The sequence below is a fragment of the Battus philenor genome, unplaced genomic scaffold (genome assembly GCF_028537555.1).
Source record: "Battus philenor isolate CCGP_79_NKW_IND1 unplaced genomic scaffold, ilBatPhil1.0.hap1 SCAF_28, whole genome shotgun sequence".
Lineage (NCBI taxonomy): Eukaryota > Metazoa > Arthropoda > Insecta > Lepidoptera > Papilionidae > Battus > Battus philenor.
Window position 1 is genome coordinate 3,902,085 of NW_027181691.1, and position 18,407 is coordinate 3,920,491.

At 30.5% G+C, this 18,407-nt stretch overlaps 1 protein-coding gene across 1 annotated transcript in view; it reads right to left on the minus strand.

The window, feature by feature from the left end:
- osy (oskyddad) overlaps positions 1–18,172 on the minus strand; it is a 72,495-nt gene extending 54,323 nt beyond the window's left edge. Inside the window, exon 1 of the mRNA XM_068769605.1 lies at positions 18,051–18,172. The gene's annotated coding sequence lies outside the window, so the exon portion shown is untranslated. The remainder of the gene's footprint in view (positions 1–18,050) is intronic.
- Positions 18,173–18,407: the final 235 nt, after the last annotated feature.

Consider the following 18,407-nt stretch of genomic DNA (forward strand, 5'->3'; position numbering starts at 1 on the left):
TACCTATCTCTGTTCAACAGATTAATAAATGAAATGTATTTCAGCGTGATTATTTCATCTATGACTTGATATGTTACCATAGTATTGCTCGATATCACAGTAGCTAAAGCAATACTCACTGCTGAAGACCACCATAACGAAAAATTTGGACAAGACTTCATCCTATCGGTCCTATTAAAAAACTTTGGTACGATTTCTAACTAAATAAAATAACTTTTTTTATTTCATATGTGAAATGTTCTGCAAGATTTTATCAATAACGTGATTATGTTTTCAATCCTTCATAGCAATGCTTTTTGTCACACGATTTTTTTTATTAGATTTCATCCTAACACGCGTTTTTTGGCTTTTAGTTTATCTTAAAAGATACAACTACAGCTACGCATGGGCGTTTTCATTATCTCTGTGATTTAGAAAGGAAAAGTAATAGGTTTTTTTTAGCAAATATTTATCAAAATATGAAAAAATCAAGGATGAATTGAAACAATCATTTTTATAGGTGCACCTATACAAATAAGAAGTCGAGTTATCTAAGTTATCCTTGTGATCTTCGAGCTATTAAGTAGCAGGTGTGCTCTCAGACTATGGCAAGTAATCCATGCCGTTCGAAAAGTAACCGGCCTCGAGTATCACAGGGTTCGCTAACCCTCGATCATTCGATCATTCGAGATAGAGACAATACTCCAGTTTCTTCCGCCTCTTCCTCTCACAGTACTAACGCTTATCGTAATGATATTGACGTTAGACATATATTAGCAATAGTAGTAAATATCAAGCGACCAGATCGAGATTCAGCTCTCTCGGGAAACCTTGAAACAAAATGCTAAACAGGTATTAACTACGAGTGTGAAGTGATAAACAAGCCACAAAAATGATCTAGAAGCTCATGCTTGTTCGGTTAGTTAAATTGAAGCCTCCCAGGAAACCTACAAGCAATGAAGCTTAAAACAGGTGTAGGCTAAGTGTCCTCAGCGCTTTGCCACCTTGCAGAACCTGAGGAATCTATAAGTGTCACTACAGCAGCAGTGCAAACTTAGACAAAAAAATTAGACATCATTGAAAGCTATCACAGGAAATAAACCCGACTGATTGTTATAGACTCAGGAAGTCTCAGATCATCGCTCGATATCCTCATATCTGTATTTTAATAAAAAGGATATTATTGAAAAAAAACTCAATTCATACTAGTCTCTCCTAATATCGATAAACCACTATTCGATCAATAAAAACTTACGGATAATAGATCATAATCCTTAATAACAATGTGGAAATATTTTTACTACTATTTACTAACGAGCAACCATTTTAATTAATTTTAGAATATAAATAATACATTCAGTATTTATTTAAATAAAGTAGAAACATCCGTCGACAGCGATTAGGTTTATTCCCGTCAACATTTCCATCATTCTAATTTTAAATATTCAATGATTACTCAGGGTTTATGTTTTTCCCATAAACTTGTTATCCATTAAGATTCCACTGTATTAATGCTAATTCATCGGTCGTCGGATTTTAATGTTAATTAAATATATTCTGACGCGTTTAATTTTACTGAGAATCGAGTAAGATTGCGTATTCAAGACTGTCTCTAGCATAGTAAAACTGTATGACAGATCAAATCCTCGTGATATTTTAAATCAGGTTTTAATAATACGTGATGTGCAGATTTACATACTACTACGTAAATCTGAACGTCACGCCGAAGTGACTACGTCAGAGCACTGCCTTGTCGTCAGTAGTATTTTACTTTATGTCACAATCATCCCATACGTTATACGCGACAAACATTTGGGATTTTTTATGGAAATTTATATCATAACTTAATAATTACGATACGTGGATACAATAGCAGGTTATTCTTAGAAAATGTGCATTGCCTTTCAATATTTTCCATTGTCAAGACACAATTATACTCTCAGAGAGTATAGCATTAAATATGATATAATCCGTCAGTTAGGAATCGAATCTACTACCTACTATTGTAAACCCTTAACCATAAACAATAGAATAGAATTGCTTTAAAAATACAATCTATTAAAAATATGCAATATTGTTAAAAGGTATATTAAGATCATCGTTAGTTGTTATTGAAATATATATAGTTTAGTATTGGTATATGACAGGGATAGAACAATATTTATGTCGAAATTCCTCCCCCCTTTGTGACGAATGGTCACTTTTCCTCTTTTGGTATTTACATATTCCGCAGATTCGAGAAAGCACCGATCAAACCTGGTTTAGACGACTCGTTTCTGGTAGCAAAACTCCAGAGCGCCTTTTGGAGCTTCAGCTCGAGCTGGTACATACCGGATTGTATGACAGACGTACTATAGACTCACCTGATGTCAGGACCCCCGAGAGAGGACCTCGACTTAGGTGACAGCCTTATCTACTGACTATTACCTTACTACCATTGCCATAACTTTGAAAAGCATAAGCGCTGGGGAAAGTGATTGAAAGAAACTCCAGGAACGCTTCTATTTATAATGATAAGGATTTGACCTCAGACAAATCAATAATTAAAACTTATCTCAGAGAATAATAAATAAAAAAATAATTTAAAAATAAAAGGCCCATTCGGCACGTATTGTTGACAATTTTTTTATGTACACGATATTGTTTAATTGGTTACATGAAAATACTTTTTTTGGTTATGATTTATATAAAATGTTTAGATGGCTAATGACGGTTTATATGGGAAAAAAGATGTTTTTACTATGTATCGCGCAAGCTTTGTATGTTTTCTATCCATCAGAGCCTTTTTCATGTCCTATCGAAAATATAACAATATACATAAATGGAATAGTTGGAGGCGGTCTCGAGTTAAACGCTTACTTATATATTAAATAAGCTAGCTTAAAAAATGTAATTTAAAACAATTTTTATTCAAATACGTAAGAATATAAACATAAGTTTTAAATTGTACTAAAATAATATTTGTACAAAGGATTTTTTGCACTAAGCACAAAACCTGCTAATACAATTTTAGCTAGAAAAAAGTTTTGCCAATTTAATATTGTTACGAAGCAAGAAATTGATAAGGAAAATTTCCGGTGCGACAGCTGTTCGGAAGTTTTCTTAATAAATAAAATAATTATTTCCTTTTCCTTCTATATAATTATGAAACATACTACTCCACGCGACTTTGTCCTTTTTAAATTGATAATTTATTGTAACGTCGATCTAATAAAGTGACTTCTAATAAGCAAACTGATTAAGCAACTGATTAATATATCCTAAAAGGACTTTAAGGCCAGTATAAACAAAATACGTAGAAAGAAAGGCTCCAGTAGTAAGAGAGGCTCCAGTCACACAGGAACATCTACAAGTGACCACGACGGCATCACGACCCAATGTATGTAGCATAATGAAGAATGAAGAAAGAAGAAGAAGCCATTGAGCTTATTTATTGCAAAAAGATTTAAGCTAAACTATTAATAATCTGCCACATTATCTCTGCTAAAGCCGTAAATACAAACAAACAGACAAAATTCATTAATGTTTAAAAAGCAAACGCGATGGAAACTTTTGAACAGGTATTTTGCTTAAATGTTATTTAACTCAGACAAGCAAAATGGTTTATTGACCTTGCCGCATCAAGGATATAAAGAAACAAAAATGATTTATGAATCCAACATCCAAATTGTACTCCACAAAAAAAAACTGTTATTATCATAACTATGGAATTCCCAATTATATAACTAAACACGATGTTATACAATAATGATCCGAATCACGAGAATATTACAGCTGATAATCGCAAATAGATTTTTAAGGCAATTAGCAACAATTTAAAATTAAGGTTTAAGAGTATGACGATGTATAATTTAAAATAATTAATATTTTACAGTAATAACCTGTAGAGTTTTTTTTTTGGCTCCGACTATACAAGACATACCTGAACTGTATGGTAAGCTCTGGTTAACATAGGGAGGTTTGTTCCTATTATTACACTATCCATCCAATGTGCATATCCCATCGTAAAATTAAATATACATAGATATATAGAACGAATCACAAATGACGAGATTCGTAGACGAACAAAAGTAACTGAGATAGCCCAGCAGATTGACAATTTGAAGTAGCAGTGGGCATGCCACATATCTCACAACTATAATCTCAATGAATGTCCAAAATAGATGACAGTACTAAGAGTGAAAATGAACTAATTTTCACATTATCGCATTTATTATTATAATTACTAAGATATTTTATAATCAGAAATTTTTTTAGGTGTTCTAATAAAAATTTAATGCATATTATAATATGAAGAAACCTGTTCTCGGTCTATTTCCGAGCATTAAAATAAAATATAGTAATAATATGTTTTTAAAATAATTATGTTAACCTCTGCTTGGGATTTTATTTATAATCCATATAATAATGCTCAACAACCTTATGTTGTCAACGCTTCAAAAACTAACATAGAAACGCTGAAATGTTTAGTCTGGTTCCGATAGATGGCGCATAGACTTGTTGATTAGTGGTTCTGCTCATAATAAAAAATGGATTGATTCGTTGATAGCCCCAAAAGACGATCACTTTTATCATAACTGTATCCGTACTCTAGCAGAAAGACAGCAAAAAGTTGTAGCTAATAATGGACAATATAATAGTATTTTTGCACAATGACGATGCATTTTTATGTAAAAAAAACACCGAGTACTTATTTGCACAACTAAGTATTCTTATATTTATTTGTACATATATTAATAATATTTATTAAATAATATTTTATTCGTACAAATAAATTGTTGCGCTTATATATTTTAGAATATTATTGCTTATTTTTGCATGCATTTTTTTGTATAACTGACAAATTATAACTGTTAATGTAAATAATTAAAGATTTGAAATTCAACGGTTGCGAAAATATTGTATCGCAACGTACACGGATTTTGTTTTACAAACATAAATATTATCAAGAAACCATTTAAACAACACTTACTTAATTAGTCGAACTTCATGAAATTAAATTATATATATAACTTTAAAATTATAAAAACCATGTCAAGGAAAAAATATTCTTAGTAAAAACAGCTAAGATTAGAGGCCTAAATACTCCAAACACGTTTTAAACGTCAGATACGATGTAACATTGTTGCCTTGTTTACAAAGTACTATGCAGAAACTATCCTTGACTGTAAGGATGTGATCTCCTAAAATAGACAGCGACCATATATAAAAGCGTTCAAATAACTTCATCCTTATTCTATAGTACTAAATAATTAATTAATTTTTATTTGCTTCTTTATGTTTATAGCTCTTTGTTAAAATAATATATAAATATATTTAAGATAATAGTGAACTTTTACGTGATATTTTAATCTAATTGAGAAAAAATTAAACAAAGCTTTGTTAATTAGGTTGTTTAGTTTAACATAGTGACCATTGATAATAAATAATAATGAACATGGCCACATCTTTCTACATACCGATTTATATACAGTTACTAATATTGACACGGTAAATTTATCTTCTAGTAAATTGAAGAAATTTATGCATGGCATCGACTCTGCCAAAAGGCATATTACTCTATTTCCGAATATGGTCAGAATAAAGGTGTTAAGAAATGAATTTATCTAATTTTAAAGAAAAAATAATTATTATTATAAATTAAAACATAAATCCCACTAAATTAATCGTTAGTTTCTCTCAATCGGTGGCGCGTTACGAAATAACGTAAACTTAATTTTGAACTGTTATTTATATATGATTATGATGGTCTTATATGATAAAACCATTTTGACTTTGACTTGAATTCTAATTTGATACAAATACGAATACAAAATGTATTCGAAAAACAAATAACAAACAAGGTAAAAAATAACATATACCAATAAATAAACTAAAAAATAAACAATACTAAAACCTATTCAAAATGTATAAAATATTTTGTATTATTACATTTGTATATAGTATCTCTTGTAATATTCCCGAAGTTAAAATTAAGGGCTCCTCTTAAGTATAGCGTTTGGATCCACTGTTCCTGCCCTCGACAATTTTTTTTATTTCAGATTTTTAGTCTGGTACCTGTTTCTACATAGTTGTACCGGTTGTAAAAGGTGACCATGTTACCCAATAGACATACAAAGAATGCCTGCCGCAAAGCCTACCCGCAACATACGAAGGTCGCATTCCTAAACCACTAAGTGACGAAGCCCATATCTCTTAAACTTAAACATTGAAAAAATAAGTTCACGTCATACTTTTAAATTATTTGTCACGATCTTCTTCGAAGATATGAACTAACCTCTTGGTTGTAAAGTTGACAAAATAACAAGACTTCAAATCATTCCTAATATTTTATTTTAGCTCATTAATTTCTTGAACGCATTTTTAATGTAACTATATAATATATATTAATAGTGCCGTAACTAGATAATTACCGTTTTTACTATAAGTTTTTAAAAAAAAATTTTAACATGCACTACCACCCTTATTATAAAGTATATTTCATTTATTAAACTAATTAAGTACATACTTAATGTACTATATTAACTCTGGACATCATAGTACAACTTCACAAAAAACTAGAGAATTTAAGACCTAAATCTTTTATCAACGTTAATAGCGTTTAAACAGAAGAATAAAGAAATACTCTTTACCTCGTGCTAAATGTCCACAACACCATATCTCAGAAATAATTCTAATCTAAAAAGAATGGAAAGATCTCAACTGATTGTAAAAAGTAAAAAGTAGTATTACTCATCTTTTTAAGAGAGAGAATTTTAATTTGTTCAGAGGTTCTTTTGCCAAATGTATATTTGCTTGATATTGAGACATTGTTCGAAAACTTCACGTATCGAGTTACTTGCTGCTTCTCCTTGCTTCGCTAATAAGACGTCCACTAGAAACTACTCTAAAGATCGCCCCTACGGGCTTTGCACTGCTCGTATCCAACTTCTTCCCGCAACCTTGACTATGTCGTCCATCCACATATTGATAGGCCTACCCACACTGCATCTACCGGCTTGGAGAAAAACGATCACAACTTTTTCCGAAAACCGAATAGAAAACAATTAGTCAATATAATACGTCAGGTGACGCATCTGTCATAGATTTTTTTTTAATTTATTAGCACGCGGATTTAGTGTCCGGGAGCCCTGAGTCACAGGAAGCTATAAAAGCCAGAACGGCTAACAGCGTCTAGCACAAATGGAATATAACCACAGTAGACCAGCTCGTGGTACCCTCTTAATAACTTTTCGACCCCAAAGGCTGTCATTTGCAATTTTTCGAGCTATTTGCACATAGCTTCGATTTTAAGGCTTCTTATACTAACGGATATTAAAAAAATCAACGACTATTCGACTGCAAAATTATGTATATCATTTTTAAATATCCATTATATATACACACAGCATATATAATTTTAAAAATCATACGCTAGTAATTGATTTATACTTTAATGACGATTAAACATTGAGTCTTTATTGTAACAGTATTCTTATAAAATGTCTACCAAACTATTAATGATCGTTAAATAATATCAGCAATAATGAATTAATTGCTTCCAAAAACATTTCCGCCTATTATGCAATGGTATGGTGAGAAAAAACACATGTGTTTTTTTTTCTATTAACAGTAAAATAGTGTAAGTATTCTCATATTCATTGTCAATCAGGTCATTTATATTTTATAACTAAAAAAGTAAGAAAATCTAATACTTATCTAAACTATATTCGTCGACCTATAAGAATATCTCATCGTTTAGTAATGAAGGGGTAAGCATGCATTTACAAACACACGTCAGTTGCATGGTACAGAATTGCTGTTGGCGCAGTCATGCTATTACGTTCATTGTTACTGTTTCTGTTTATTCTAATGACTTGCAACTTTTTACCCTGATTTCTAATTAACCTGTAGGCTAACAGGTTTTTAATTAAATCTTTTTTAGTCTGTGGTCTGGATTATTTGTAAAAAAAAATTCAAGCTCATAGATGGAGTCTGTATCATTCTTCATTTGAAAAAACGATTTTAAAATGTGGTAAACAATAATTCAAAATATTTTTTACTTAAATTATCGTTTACTTTAATAATGCAAGAAACGTAAAGATAGGTTTACAAGTGAGGTTTTTCAAAGGTACTTAAATAACGTCGTAAATTCGTTATTTATCACATTTCAAAAAAAACACCTTTGTGAACTCCTCTTTATATTTCATATAATTGTTGAAACTCATTACAATCATGTGTCCTATTCACCTGCTAACGAAAGTGTGGTTGAAATAGCGCTATACTGTTTTTGGCAAAATAATCCACTGATTCTTTAACAAAAGGAATTTATTATCTAATATACTTCTAGTTACAACACAATGATGTTTATAACGTTATATTATGGGCAATGTTTGATACGTCGTTTACAAGTTTATTTTCGTAAAATATTACCTTATTATTTCTTACTCCGGTTACAAGATTCGTTTTAGAACTTTATAAAGAAGAAAATAAATTTCCTTAATCATTGTTCAAGGTAAAAAGGGTTTTTGTTCCAATGGCAATAATAGGCAGTTATACACCTAGTAATGGTGGGTAATTGCACAATAAGCATTTTCTTAACTGCTGCTATTTACCTTTATGCACGCTCGTTCTTGCAAATTATTGTCAACAGGGTTCCGCGAACGTGTTAGTGATTAAAATTACGCGAAGTAAGAACCACGTGATTGATTTCAAACAAATTACGTAAAAATGTTGCATTTTCGAATTCTTTGTTTATTAAAATCATATTTAAATCTTTGATTGTAATTTTACAGTGTTTTTTTTATATACTGTCCCAGTAGATATTGAACTGCCAGAAGTTATTGGCCTGTCATATTTCTACACAAAACTGAAAAAAAAAAACACTTTATTTTTTCATTATATGCGTCATAAATAAATTAATTTTTTGATTGACAAATTGTCACTACGGATTGGAGCCTCTATTTAAAATGAGTAAATACATGTTTCAAGGGACTTCGCTCAACGATAACTTAAACTATGTAAACTAAATTAAACTTTCTTTGATACTACAAGTACATAAAAAATATAATTTTGAGCACTGATCATCATCACCATTTCAGCCTTAGGACGTCCACCGCTAAACCTAGGCCTACCCCAAAGATTTTCAATAGGACCGGCGGAATCTGGTCTGCAATCAGCGTTTACTTATCTTAAAAAGGTCGTCTGTCTACCTTATAAGTAGACGTCAAGCGCTGTGCTTGTTTCCCTATTCATTATGAAAATAATCAAACTAAACTATTTTAAATAAATATTTATTAACAACTTTACATTCTTTCCGTAAAATTTTAGTAATTTTGTTTTTGTTTACTCAACATTTCTGCGGATCCCTTTTGTAATATTGCCATGTCGCCCTTAATGCTGTTTTCTTAAAAGACGCAATACCAAGGTCGCGGTACCTCGTGTTCTACTTCTTTTATAGTTATTACGATATTTTGAGACCTCCTAGATACATTTACTAAAATACGACTTCGCAATTTTACCTTCCAAAAACGTTACATAATTTGCATATTTAGCTAGTTCAAATGTACCAATGTCGGTTTCGAAATTTTACTTCGACTGAAGTTGAAACAAAAAAATAATACGACAATACGTACGATTTTCGTAATTTTTGTTTATATAACTATTGTAAATTATTATAATCTAAGTAGAATACCACGGGGAAGTATTCTTTGACCTGTTCTATATGTAAATGATCATAATAAAGCGTTTCGAAGATTGTTTTCGTGATAAATATTATTTCAGATTATTAAGATTATTGGTTAATAGGTTATGACTAATTTCAATTTGTTCAAAATAATAAATTGATAAACTTAAATAAAAATCTAAAGCTATATAACCTGCAATCAATTACATAAGACTAGGCTCAGACACTGTTGCTAACTCCATTTAGACTAAAAATAAAAAAAATAATATTTGTTTTTCTATCCATTTCACCGGCTTTTATAAAATACTGGCTGCCCGAACAAACTTTATTCTACCAAAAAGTTATTTGCTTGTCAAAGTAAAACAGATAAATAAATATTACTCTAGAATGATCATGTTATATGGAAATGGTTTATTACTCTTAAGAGACATAAGCTAAGGTTGTGTATTTAATAATTATCAACGATTATTAATAACAAATAAAATAGATTAATGGGATTTTTTTCATGTTCGTTTCCATGCATTACACGTTACATGTACGAAGAGGTTTTAATTTACTCTGTGGTTAGTTTAAATAAATAAAAAGGTTGTTTTAGTTTTTTTTATTTCATTAGATCTTTACGAGGATCTCTTGGCCCTAAAGAAAATTATCGTAATTATCATTATTTATCCTAATTATAATAAGTCCTCTCATTCTAAAGTTTCGAATTTGAAATACTTTAGATGATTCTTTTTTGTTTATATGAGCATTATTATTATTAATCCGGACCTAATTGTCATCGAGTGATAGAAAAAGGTTACTTAAATATTGTGTTAAAGTTTAAAATCGACAAATATAAAACAGTAGTTGAAGTATATTCTTGATAATAAACTCAGATGCTTAAACCACACGGCGTCGGCAGCCGTCGCAGAAGTGAGTGGACGGAGTGATGCTAAGAGTGAAGGTCGTTCCAATTACGAATCTTTGGTAAGATACGAAACTCGATTCAAAAAAGTCGATTTCCATAAACCAGAAATAATTTTGTATGAAAGAACTACATTCAGATAAGATGTGAAAAAAAATATTTTATTTCTTAATGTTAAACAGATAATAATTGACTATTTAAGTAATTCTGTCATGGTTATTATTTTACATGTCCGTTGTTGGACAAGCCTCTCTCGTAGATTGCTAATAGGAGCGAAATGAAGCAACTGACCACGTTACCAAAATTTGTCCACCTTGTGGTTAGACATCCTACCCTGACCGGTAACAGCACGGATGTGGACTTCATTCCAGAACTTTAAGGCCACCGCGGCCATCTGTTTTGTACGCTATATAGCCTGACCACCGCTACTTCAACTTGCCAAGCCACTAGAAATTACTTTCATTGTTCGTTCTTTATATGTATTTATATTAGTTTTTGTTTAATGTACAAAATAAATATAAATTATGTACACGTGTAGTAACCAATAGAAAATATTGCCAATAATATATCTCTGACGTCCTCAACCTCCATCTATTATTAATAAACATTATTATTTAACAAATAAAGACAAATTGTTTATCAATAAACGAACACGAAATAACCACTCTAAAAACTTGATTATTAACACAACGAATATTTCACTCGCCTTATCACATTACATCACGATACTGTAGAAAATTACTTTTGTTTTTATTGTCACGCCAAAAATTCACTTATTAATTTGAAAAGAGATTCTATTGTTTATTAAATTCGATCAAAACTTTTACCTTTGTAATTTTTCACCTCTAAGTTTTTCTATTACATAAGGCCATGTAACTCGGCAAGTTCCCGCTTATGACATTTAATTTTTATTTGAGGAACGAACAAATCATCACATCAAGAAGATATACTTATTAAAAATGTAGAGAGTCGTAACAGACAGCGGATTATACAGGGTGAGACATTTTATAATATATCTAAATGCGACTCGATGTACTATGAAATTATAATCACTTAACTATTCGAAGATACTGACTTCAGTAGTATAGAATAGAGTATAACAAAGAAAGTGTTTTTTTGAATTATTATTATTTATATTAAACAGTCACTATAATCCGTGCCTTTGTTTGTACATTTTCCTAACATTTCCCAATTTTTTGTTTGCTCACGTTTTTACATGTTACAGTGTCTCTTAATATATTTATCAGACTAACTTAACTTGTAACTTATTTAAAACTATGTTGAAGTCAACTAATTATTATGATTTTTTTAAAACCATTGGAGTCTAGTTTGTTTATGACGCCCTTACAATGACCAGTTTTAGAAATTACAGTTCCTGCGACCACTTCCTCATTCCTACTCCATATTGCCATCTACAGGTTGTACTCCAGTATTTGTGCAGTGGTTGACGTATTCGCCAAATCGATGAATCTTGCGATCGCATCTTCAGTCTCGTCCGTATAATACACGCACGAGTTCTTATGTCGTGATATTGCTACCACCGCATGATGGGCACTGTTATACAGCCCGAGGGTGTCTGTTGATTGACGAACACACCCACCTCGCTCTTTAGCCCCTGAGCCTAGTGGATGGTGAGCGTCATGAACCGGCCACTGTACCGTAGCCTTGGCTAATGAGAAATTGTTTATCGGCTTAGGTGTGAGTTAGGTACAGTGTTTCTCTGTTTCGGGATATTCTCCCCAAGGACACTTACTCAGAGTGTCCACCATAAATACCACTTTCTTTGTAGTTGCAACGAGTGTTTTTATAACAAGATTTTATTACAGTATTACAAAGTAATTGGTTACACATGTAAAAGTTTGAAGGTGTATGTACAGTACATTTGTTAGCAAAAAGCTTAAAAGCTTTTAAACCCTTTCTAATCACCTTATATTATACATAAAAGAAAATTTCATTTCAGTTATTGAAATATAGCTGGCAAATATCTTCTGGCACTACAAGTCTACAAAGACAGATAATAAAACAAAAATAATTTAAATATGCAATAATCAGCATTTTGAAAACGCATTTCATTACCATATTATCATTACGTAATTTATTATTTCTAAAACCATTGATTTTTGGAAAGAGTAGTATATCGTATATTAATTGACATCAAATGAGATATACACTATGTATACAGTGTTTTGTTAGTACGGTTAAATTAAATTTAAACAGAGGGCTTATTATTCGAAGTGATTATCAATAATAAAAATAAATAAAGTCTTTTAAATGTAACCTTTAAAGGTAAATGCTATTCAAAGAGTAACCAGTAATACAAATAATATTAATAATTTAAATAAAAATAAGAACCTTGAAACATATAGTTACGTCTCGCTGTGAATATTTTAGAGAATTTAATCGAGGTAACTGGAAGCTAGCAGACAATACGATTTTTTTTCATTTAAATCATATTTATACATATATCTATATGTATATTTAGATCTGAGCAAGTTATAAAGTTAGGCTTATATTCATAATTCCTCTTTACTGTCATTTGGAATTTAAATCGTCATATATATCTAACTTTAATCAGTGATAACTTAATATTTAAAATATTTTACCAATGGACATACTACACACACCAAATCTTTCCATTGTTTAACTTCCATTTGATTTAATTTTTTTTTTCAGAGAATAAATAAATATACATGATTATTTATACGTGAATAAGCGTTGGAAAGAAAATCAAAAGTAAAACAAAAAAATATTGCTTTATACAAAATGAGAAAGCGGCGTTTTTAGTGGTAAAATTAAATTTGCATTGTTGATTTTTATTCACTTAGCCAGGTAAATATATAACAAAACGTAATCCTGGCCCGTTGTTCCAGACCCTAGATGTCTACTGCAAGTGATAGACTTCCCAAAAATATCTAAGGGGAGATGTACCATAATCATCATGCTTGGCAGGCGGGTCAGCGATCACAGTGTTGTATTATGGCTCGCAAAGGACGCTGCTACCAATCCTTTGGAAACTTATTTGTGAACAGCGGTAGTCCTATGTTATTAATGCAAGTGTGAATTATACAAGATTGTGCAATGAGAATCGATTCCGAGTCCAAAGATCGCAGTCCTCTACCGCCAATAACAATCAATAATAAAAATACTGGTTCGAAATTCAAATTTTACATACAGAATCTGGTTACTGAAATCGAGATGTTAAGTCTAACATAAATAAAGGGTTATAGACGACTATTCTTAATTGAAAGTAACAAAACAACTCTGATAATTTTCGATATACATTTTCGCCAATTTTACAGATATGCGAGATAACTTTAAGTTCGCCCACTATAGCCTAATTTGTTCAAATGTAAAACACAGGGCTTTCTTTGTGAGGGCACGTAATATCATCGAATGATATTTTGAATATATCTAAATATTTAAGAAGAAAACTGAAAAACAATATTATGTTAAAAAATATTAATTATCAAGATAAGTAATCTTTAAAAAAATTATTATTATCTATTTATTTTTAATAGGCCGAAACAACCTTATTTAACATGTTTTTTCAAAAAATACGTTTTTAGACATTAAAACAAAAAACTTTAATTTTTATTTCAAAACAGAAGAAGAAGGAATGACAAAAAAGGCCTCTGTAAATAAATGAATATATAAAATACTTTAACTCAAGTATCGTATCGTATCGACCGTAATATGGTCACAACATAATATTTTGTCTATCTACCATGAATAACGTGAAATTAAAACTAACCAGTCCAGACTGAGATATTAATGATTATGGTAATGGTCCACGGAAAAAATATACAACTAAGCGAAATAACTTCATATAGATACAAGTAAAATTTCACTACACCCCAAAATTTTATCTATAATTTTTATAATGATAAATGAAGGCGTTATACCGTATGTTACGAAAATATACTTTGAAATTGGGTGAGGATTAATAAAGAATTGTGACAAAATTTTGTTTTTGGAAATAACTTGTCTGTTTTTTAGTAAAAGATTTCTTAATAATTATTGCAAGAAATCGCAAATTAGTTATTTTAATAGGCTTTCAAAAAAACGAAGAGTTAAAAACAATAAGATTTAAAAGAAAAATTATTCAAATGACAATTTTATTCAAACCCATTATTGCACCCGGCATTTGATTTCGCACATCGAGAAAAACAACAAACTTGTAGAGCTTTTTCTTTATCGCACAGTATTACTTACGATTAATAAAAATAACGCTATTTTTTTGACATTCAAAATCAGATTCCGGGTTCTATACTAGCCTAGTTATGAGTATATCAATTTAAAAAAATATATTTTTAGCTGACACCCGCATTTGATTAACCTAAAACTTCAAGATTTGCATCAGAAACTCTTGACCTTTACATGCAATATAAGTTCTAAATAAATATTTCAGACCTAAGAAAAGATTTTTTACTCATTTTTTTTATTTCAAATTTAATCTTGAACGTGCCTAAAATTTGTCTACTCGAGCTGAACATTAATAAATGTTTTACTTCTAAAATACTTTCATCTTCGAAGTTCTCCTTTAAGACACCGTTTCACGGAAAACTCATTTTAAAAAACAGAATGTACAAGAGAATGGATGAATTTCAAGGTTGTATTCAATCTTCATCACACTTTTCTGGTATTTAAATATTCTGTCATCATTGAATCTGATACGGAAGCAATAATTTGTAAGGTTACATAGTTTTTGTTCAAATAATACTGTGTAATCTTGTATGTTATAACTATGTAATATAATACGCATGCTCTGTGAACAATATTAATTACCATTTGAACTGCAACAGATATATTACGTAAAGCAATCGATAGCAAAAATTCTAAATATAATAATATTAACTTTTGTTATCAAATTGTACTAGCACAGTTTGTAAGCATAAATATTCTGTCAAGATCTTCTAGAACGTAATAAATAATAAGATTTATTGAAACTACGAAACGCCTCGTTCATTTAAACCTTCTTGCGGTGGACCTCTTCGTGTCGAATTTATTATCTGACATTCAACAAGCCTCTAAAAGGCCTATGTGGGATTTCTTCACGAGATGGAACTAAGAATGAGGATCCATAGAGGGATTGACAAGTGGTGACTGCGAGAAGGTTACAAAACGCATAAAACAAAAGGCCGCTGAAGCCTTGTGGTCCTGGAGTGGAGACCACGGATCTTCAAGGGGAGTGTTGAATGTCCAGCCGCAAGGTAGACAGATGAGCCTATTAGAATTCTCTTGGGAGGCCTATGCCCTGCTGTGGGCGTCCAGATGAAATAATGATAAAACGCCCTAATCCATAAACGCTCTAAATTAGAAAAGCCTGTTTTACAAAATAAACAAGAGACTGCTAAAACCAGATGACAATAAAAGCGTGTTACGACTGAATGTATAATTCAACATTGACTTTAATAAAAACAAATACAAAAGTAATATTGAAAAAGTTGTGAAAACAATATAAGAAAAATTAAACTATTGAAATCTACGTTAGCGTAACAACCCGGATTATTAAAACGTATTAATTCAAATGAAAACAAAATCCAAGAGACAATTCAATATTCTACAAGAAAAAAAATTTACATTTGCAAAGATCTGATTTCGTACGATTTATTTGTTCACAAAGTACGATGAAACTTGGAAAATAACTTTTCCGAATACTCAAATGAACTAAAGTTAACATGCAAATTTTGCCGCTGAATCTTTCGACAACTTTATACCGGAAAAACTTTGAGAGACAGTCCTTGAATTTATTTATTGCATATCTCATTTAAATTACAAATATTTATTAAAACTTTTGCTTATTTAAAAATATGTTAGTAACTCACCAGGCAGACGATGTTCTGTCTTAGCTATGAATAATCAATTCGAACATGATAGATAATAAATAAAAATATTTCATAAACACAATATTAATTCCCATGCATTTTGAAGAACAATGTTGTTAAACTTATTTTTGATGCGTAATTAAATAATATCAATCTTTATTCAACAGGAATACTGCTTGAAATTGATCATTGAAAAACATGTAATTTCAAGACTGATACTACAAACAATTATTGCCCTTGTTATTTATTTCTCGACATTGCAAATACTAGCTGCGCAGGAATTTATATCCATGAGAACCTTTTACAAAATGTTATGAAAAATAATGTAGTTGTCAAAGTTGTTCTCAAGCTATGGCGTGACCAAAATAAGGATTCATTTTCATTTATACAGATGTACTTAAACTTTATATACTTCAGAAAATATATTTCTTACTTACATACTTTTTCTGTATCTTTATAGGCTAAATATTTTTAAACCTTTAACATTTATGACACAATAAAAGATATAACTAGTGAATTAACGGTTAAATGTTATGATCGTAGCGAATTCAACTCCTAGGTGACACCGAATTGTGTAAGGCACAAGGATCGTGAGAAAACCAGTATACCACAGGTCAAACTCCTTAAAATATTTTACAATAAATAAAATTACAATGCTTCCTTTGTTACTACATATAAGCTGTATTTATTAAATACATCGAACACAAATTTAATTTAAAAAAAACAACTGTTGAGTTTCTTGCCGGTTCTTCTTAGCAGATTGGCATTTCAAGCGGGTGTTAGCTCACAGACTGACTATAATGCCCTTTTCACGACTTTAAATATGCATAAAAATTCAAAAGTGAGTAAATGCTTATTTTAATAAAGATATTATGGATTTTAGAGTGTGAATTAGCTATTGTAGTATTAATACATTAAAAGAATTAAATTTTACAAATACAACGTATTTTAGAGCTATCACTTAATGCATTGTTTTAATGTCCATATACAATAAAAAACAACGGTTAATTACGTAACTTTAGTAATAATATGTTTATCCGTAATACTTATAACAGGATAATTTTTTGTTACATTATACCTTAATAGATATGGTAAAAGAAAAGGAGGAGAAAAGTATTGTTTCTACAATTTTCCTAGCTTTTATTATTCAACTTCGTCTTTCCTCAAGTCTTAAGAAAAATAGAAAAAAAATTCCGAATTGAGCAATCAGTTGGCGAGTTTTGCACTTGACAATGCATATATTTTTGTTTTTATAAATGTTTTAAAATTATATACAAAAATAATAACGTACGCTGCTTAATATAGTAATGATAAAATTAATAATTTTAACGTCTTCCAATTGAATTTGCTGCTCATTTACACAAAACACCAATTGGTAATGATCAGATTTATCACGAAACATTTTTATATGTTCCTAATAAGGAGGTAATTGACTAATTAGTCCATATCTTATATTCCGCAATCCCTAATGATATCGACAATTTAACTATTCAAGTCGTCAATCAGTAAATGAGAATTTAAAAAATAACATACCATCGAAAGAAGGCCTTTGTGGCCGCGGCATAATTAACTCTAATTATTAACTTGGTTTCAATGACTCAATTAATAAATATCTCATAAAGATATTATTGTTATTTAGTAATAAAATAAAAATATAACACATAATGTCATTACTCACCTATAAGATATTTGCAGCTATCCAAACGCTGAGAAATCATAGAAATAATAATTGCACAGAACACAGACTGATCACAAGTTTGAACACTTTATTATCGAACTAATATTTTAAGAGCTGCGCGTGCGAAGACGGCGCAAGCTGACTTAACACTGAACTTGAGTTATACTCTTGCGCAGTCCGCACCTCGTTTGCCTTCGGCTTCGTTAACTGGAAAACAGCCTTTAACTATATTAGTAAGAAGAACGAACTGAGTACATCGCTCAATTGTCCGCTTATCGACGTAATAAATATATAAGGATTAATTAACTTCTTAGATTTACCGGAATATAGCTTGATAATAGATTTTTTATTCTTATA